This window comes from Bidens hawaiensis, unplaced genomic scaffold (assembly GCF_021521415.1).
Source record: "Bidens hawaiensis isolate Kalapana, Puna unplaced genomic scaffold, B.hawaiensis_p1.1 tig00013123_1, whole genome shotgun sequence".
Lineage (NCBI taxonomy): Eukaryota > Viridiplantae > Streptophyta > Magnoliopsida > Asterales > Asteraceae > Bidens > Bidens hawaiensis.
In genome coordinates, this window is record NW_027492110.1 from 640120 (window position 1) to 645813 (window position 5694).

Genomic DNA, 5694 nt, shown 5'->3' on the forward strand with positions numbered 1-5694 from the left:
TAATTGTGTTTTGAGATTAGAGTGAATGATTTGGATAAGATAGTTATTTATAGAAGAAAATTATAAAGAGTAATGTTATGGGATATTAAGATAATACATATTAAAATTTATGATCATTAGATTAATGAAGTATCATTAATGTGAGGATTATTATATTTTATTGAAGATGTGATATGTCTATTATTAACATCAAACTAATAGACTATAATTAAAAGTTCTACTTAAACAAAAAATAAATCACCTTTGGGCAGAATTAAATTTTATTTTAAGTATGTGTGCAAAATAATTGTAACACATCACCTTTGGGCAGAAGTGAGACAATTATTTTAATTATGCACGGGCTAGTTTTGCTAGATAAAAATGTAACACATCACCTTTGAGCAGAAGTGAGGCATTTGTATCATGTTATGCAAACACTAACAAAATCTTTCAATTAAACTTGAATGATGGTAAATGTAACACATCACCTTTGGGCAGAAGTGATACGTCAAAATTCACTCAAATTAAGCTTTTTATGTTTTGTAAAGTTTTATAAGATTTAATTATTTACAAAACATTTAATTAGGTTTAGTTTATGGGAATATTAGAGTTCTCGCGAAATTAGTTATCAAGACTTTTGAGTTCTTGGGAATTATGAGTTCTCGGGAATTTTAGTGAGCCCGACTTTTAGTGGGTTTCGGGATTATGAGACATTTGTATCATGTTATGCAAACATTAACAAAAGCTTTCAATTAAACTCAAATGTAACACATCACCTTTGGGCAGAAGTGATACATCAAAATTCACTCAAATTAAGCTTTTTATGTTTTGTAAAGTTTTATAAGATTTAATTATTTACAAAACATTTAATTAGGTTTAGTTTATGGGAATATTAGAGTTCTCGCGAAATTAGTTATCGAGACTTTTGAGTTCTTGGGAATTATGAGTTCTCGGGAATTTTAGTGAGCCCGACTTTTAGTGGGTTTTCGGGATTATGAGAGTTTTCGGGTTTTATAAGGTCATTGGGATTTTGGTAAACCAAAACTATTTTTAACTCTTAAATTATTCTGTCCCATCAATTATTTTTAAATCCCATAAACTAATTTATGATAAAGATGGAATTCGAATTTTAATGGATTATCTTGTTTCCAAATTTAAAAGATTTGATTTAATTATCTTATATTTTGAAATCTTTTACTAATAAAACTATATCATGTTTCAAAATTTTTAATAGATAAAAATCAATCAAAATTGGAAACAACATATTTTATTCCTACGATTCATCCAAAATAAGGGTGATTCTTCGGTTTTTATGATGAACACGAAGAACATCTTCGAAGAATCTTTAGTCAATTTTCTCTGAAATCGAAATCTTAAACATATTTTTAACAGATTTCAAATATATTAGAGTTTTAAATATGAACTTTAGCAATTATAACAAGTTTTCTTAACAAAATATGAAAACCGAAAAAATTAGGGATTTAATCAAAATTTACGTTCTTCGATTTTAATTCCAGATTTAGGGAAAAACATGAAGAACTGATTAATCAACATCGCTCTGATACCACATGCTGATCAGTTCTTCATGTAAGTAATAGAAAACATGATAAATATTAAACCTACGAACCTGTTACAGCATGAAGAGTACTAACCGCAGCAGGGTATGATGTAGCCGACATGCTTGTCATCTTGATCAAGTTCCCCTTTAGGATGTATAGTTAAGGATGGTTAGGGTTCTTGAGAGGAAACCTGGTTTAGAAGAGAGATGAGGCACACAAAATTGTTATGTGTGTGTGATTAGGTTATGATGTTAATATTTATCTCTCTATATATACACCCAAGGGGAAACCCTTTATTAGTTAATTATAGGTAATATGGTCCATCAACAATTACCAAACTAATATATAATAAGGTATAATTAATAATTTTGATCTATTATTATATAAATGATAATGATAGCCATATAAATAAATATATAAAATATATTTATTCTTACACGTTGCCCTTTGAACTCTGTTACCAAGAATGTTGCCCCCTTGTAACCCCATTCATCAGGGATTCGCCCCCTAACATTGTAATAAACTAAAACATGCACGTAGTCAACACCCCCTTATTTGTTTAATGTATATTATGATTTACAATGATTGATAAATCAATCCATTTACACTAAAATGTATCTAACAAATAACCCTGATCAGGAAAGTCTTTTCACGGAGCTAGGGAGGCAAGTGCCGCCGACAGGACCGGGGGCATGCCCATGGCCCCTAATAGTGTTTAAGGTCGATTATAGATAATGTAGATTAATGAGGAAGAGGCTATAGAAAGGTAAAAAACAAAGAAAAAAAAGAGAAGGGACATTGGAGGGCACCTTTGATTTTATCTGCAATATATTAATGGGTCACCTCGATGCAAACTCAACACAATAAGAATTACTTCGTCGAATATTCAAACTACCCCCCACCAACCTTCTTCCATGAACTCCATTACAAATTTATATACCCATGCTTCTTATCATTAACTATGTTTCCCGTTAAAAGATAAGTATACTATATAAATTAATTTTCAATATTTTGTGATCTCTCTTTTTATAATAGTAACACCTTAACTTGATCTTTTTTTTTTCTGAACTACAATAAAATAATTCTAGATTATTTGTTGGTATTAGATATAACAGATAGATATGTTTTAATATAGTTTGTTCCAGTTGTAAAGGCTAAATGTTTATTAGTGTTTCTTAATTCTTAATATAAACTCATCATAGAATAGCTGGGATTTGCACCATAAAAATCTTTAGCAATTTTACCTTTAAATCCAAATATATTTGTCCCTTGTGTGTTATAAAATTATTAAAAAAAAAGTGTACCTTGTAATGAGTAAATAAAATGAAAAGGTTGTAATATACAAAATTTAGCAGCTACCATCTTCTATAAAACAAGGTTTTCATAAAAAATATTTAAGAACATTGTCACAAAAATATCAAATGAATTCTTATGCTATTTATAGAAAAAAAAACATCTTTTGTATAAAAGCATTTTTAAATATATCAATTTATGATTTATACCCCAAAAATAATGATAAAAATAGTAGGGAAAAAATCCACTTGTTTGACTCCTATATATAGCATGAATATATAGCATATTATCCAAATTATTAAAAATGATATTATACAGCTATTTGCAGCTAGCTAACATAAAAATTATTTATAATTATCCAAATTATATAAAATCTTATTTTAATTTGTGCTTATATATATAGTCATGAACATTTAAAAAGGTCCGTTTGATACACGACACGCCGACTTCCACACCTTTCGATTTCTCCGGTTTCAATTATACCATATACTAAGTTTATTCCTGTTCCTAATTCCAGTTAAGATCCTTGTCTTCTCGTACCAACCGTATCTCCCTATGTTCATAGACAAAACTATCCCAACTTTATATATTTCCATTATAAACTAACAGTCAGTCTCATCCAACAAAAGTACGTGTGGAATAGTTTTTAAGGAAATTATTAAGAGAATGGTTTTCTACAATAATAATCCAAGTGAAGTTAGAGAGAAAGTGCATGAATATCAAGAGTATATTCGAGCTTTAGAAGAAGAGCATGACAAGATTCAAGTATTCGAACGTGAGCTTCCGCTTTGTCTTGAACTTGTTTCACAAGGTAAATGATCATTAACTTTTCACTGTATACAAATTTTCTTTTCCAGTATTAGGTAAATCGTAGCTTGTGCTAATATATTTTTTTTACGTGTTTTTTTTTATTTTTTTCTATTTGAAAAGTTTAACAATGGGATTTTGTTTGTTGGTGTTCATATACTTTGCAGCTATTGAAAGATGCAAACAACAAATGACCGCGGGGAACACAGACGCTGGTAATGGCCATTCTGATCAAATATCTAATGAGTGTCCAATTTTGGAAGAATTTATCCCCATGAAATCAACTTCATCTACACATGATGAAGATGTTGATGATCATCCGCAACAAAAGCATCATTCGTCTCATAAATCTAAGAACATGTCTAGCAATGATTGGCTTGCATTTACACGACTATCAATTCAAACCCCAGATCCACCTCTTGAAGAGGTAGTTAATCATATAAAATTTTCATTTGGTGATTATATAAAACTGAAAAGTAGTGATACGGATCTTTTGGGATTTGATGATTAAAATTGGATTAATTGTGTTACTATATTTCACTCTTTTAGGATTTCAAATAGAAGAAGCTGTTCTCGATGGAAGAAAACCGAAATGGATGTGGCACTATTCATCGTTTTTTGAAGAAAAAAACCTCCGCCGATGGCGGAGGTAATGATGAAGATAAAGGGCAGTCTAATAAGTAAGAAAGGAGGTGTTGGTCTCAGGAATTGCACCGAAGGTTCCTTAATGCTTTACAACACCTTGGTGGTGCTCATGGTATGTTTTGTCTTCCTTAAAAAACATGATTACATGTACATATCAAAATGATAACATTTTTTTAATTTTGGCAGTAGCTACACCAAAACAAATAAGGGAATTTATGAAGGTGGATGGACTGACTAATGATGAAATTAAAAGCCACTTACAGGTTTAATTTGTGTGTTAATTTTATTTTACTAATTACAACACAACATTAACTAGCATTTTAGCATATTGGTAGTTAATTAACTAGTTATAATTTTGGTTTTAAACAGAAATATAGCTTGCATACGTTACGACACACATAATAATCCCCAACTAGTGGTCGTTGGACGAATATGGATGCCACCACTAGATTATACAACCAATGCCACCACATATCTGCTAACCAATGACATCAAGAATGCAAAAGTAGTCTACGCCCCAATAGCGTCTCTACCACCTTCTACAACCACATCCTTATACAAAACAAAACAACGCAAGCAATAATATTATACGGTAGAAAACAGAAAAGGCCGTGACAATGGATAAACGTAGCGTTTTATAATCCACCTCCTTCGTGCAACCCGGCCACCACTGAGTTAGCAGTTCGACTTCTGATTTTCCTAGAACTAAAACGAGCTTGAAAGACAAGTTGATGAACATCATAGGCATTCCCATGGGCGTTTGGATAATGAATTGACCATATCGTTGTAGACAATTTGATGTGTTAAGTTTTGATCTCTTGGTCCAATGTTTTGTAGGATTGTTTGTTGTGCCTAAGATTTGGATGAGTTAAAAAATAAGCTGTCACTGTTTCTTTAAAGAAAAAGGATCTGGTTTAATAAATATTTTCTGCAAACTATTTTTACCATATTATTGAAAATATAGAATGTATTGAAAAAACTGTAAATTAAATATAAATAATAAACAAATTAAGTAAACTTAAAATTATGGGTTACTTCAAACTAGATATTAAATAATACAAAACGAAATTACAAGTGATGCTGAAAAGGAAATATATGAGATATTATATTAGTTGAATTGGTTTGAATCGCATGATGAACTTCACTCTTATATACGGTGGCTTTTCAAAATATCGTCGTTTAAAATTTAAATCAAGATAAAAATATTAATATGTATATATATACACACACATACACTGACACACACATGTATGTGTTCGTAGAATTATGTTTATGAGAGAAATTATTATTGCGAGAAATGTGCGAACAAATATATTCTAACAAATCACGCTATTTCTATTTTCTATATTTTGATTATTTAAATACAGTTGTGTGTGTGTAGAAATGAAGAAAAAAAGAAATTTTCAGAAAA

General features: G+C 30.2%; 1 pseudogene across 1 annotated transcript; it reads left to right on the forward strand.

The window, feature by feature from the left end:
* Positions 1-3497: 3497 nt before the first annotated feature.
* Positions 3498-4552, forward strand: LOC143543467 (transcription factor HHO2-like; annotated as a pseudogene). The gene is made up of 4 exons (XR_013137078.1): positions 3498-3642; positions 3806-4146; positions 4200-4395; positions 4470-4552. The product of XR_013137078.1 is annotated as a transcription factor HHO2-like (transcript).
* Positions 4553-5694: the final 1142 nt, after the last annotated feature.